This window comes from Saccopteryx leptura, chromosome 1, assembly GCF_036850995.1.
Source record: "Saccopteryx leptura isolate mSacLep1 chromosome 1, mSacLep1_pri_phased_curated, whole genome shotgun sequence".
Taxonomy (NCBI): Eukaryota; Metazoa; Chordata; class Mammalia; order Chiroptera; family Emballonuridae; genus Saccopteryx; species Saccopteryx leptura.
In genome coordinates, this window is record NC_089503.1 from 72,049,691 (window position 1) to 72,050,518 (window position 828).

General features: G+C 44.9%; 1 non-coding gene across 1 annotated transcript; it reads right to left on the reverse strand.

Annotated features, from left to right (window-relative positions):
* Positions 1-521: 521 nt before the first annotated feature.
* TRNAV-GAC (transfer RNA valine (anticodon GAC)) lies at positions 522-597 on the reverse strand. The gene has a single exon. It is a non-coding gene; the product is annotated as a tRNA-Val (tRNA).
* Between the last annotated feature and the right edge of the window lie 231 nt (positions 598-828).

Genomic DNA, 828 nt, shown 5'->3' on the forward strand with positions numbered 1-828 from the left:
ACCAATATTTCTCATGAATACACATGCAGAAATTCTCATATTAGCAAATTGAATTGAACAATGCATAAAAAAAATTACACACTTTGGCCAGATAACTTCATTGGTTAGAGCGTCATCCCAAAACTCGAAGATTGTGGGTTCGATCCCTGGTCAGGGCACACATCAATGTTTCTATCTGTTTCTGTCTCTCTCTCCCCCTTCCTCTGTTTGAAATCCATAAATTAAAATTTATTTATTTTTTGCATTTTTCTGAAGCTAGAAACGGGGAGGCAGTCAGACTCCCACATGCGCCCGACCAGGATCCACCCGGCATGCCCACCAGGGGGCGATGCTCTGCCCCTCTGGGGCATCGCTCTGTTGCATCCAGAGCCATTCTAGCGCCTGAGGCAGAGGCCACAGAGCCATCCTTAGCGCCCAGGCCATCTTTGCTCCAATGGAGCCTCGGCTGCGGGAGGGGAAGAGAAAGACAGAGAGGAAGGAGAGGGGGAGGGGTGGAGAAGCAGATGGGCGCTTCTCCTGTGTGCCCTGGCCAGGAATCGAACCTGGGACTCCTGCACGTCAGGCTGACGCTCTACCACTGAGCCAACCGGCCAGGGCTAAATTAAAAAAATTTTTTAAAAAGAATTATACACCACCATAACACAGTCAGATTTATCACAGGTATGCAAGTCTCATTTAAATTTGAAAATCAGCTAATGTAATTCATCACATCAATAAACTGAAGAAGAAAAACCACATTACAGTAATATACAGAAAAAGCATTTAACAAAATTCAACACTTGTTCATGGTAAAAACTCTCATCAAACTAGGAATAGAGGGAAACATCC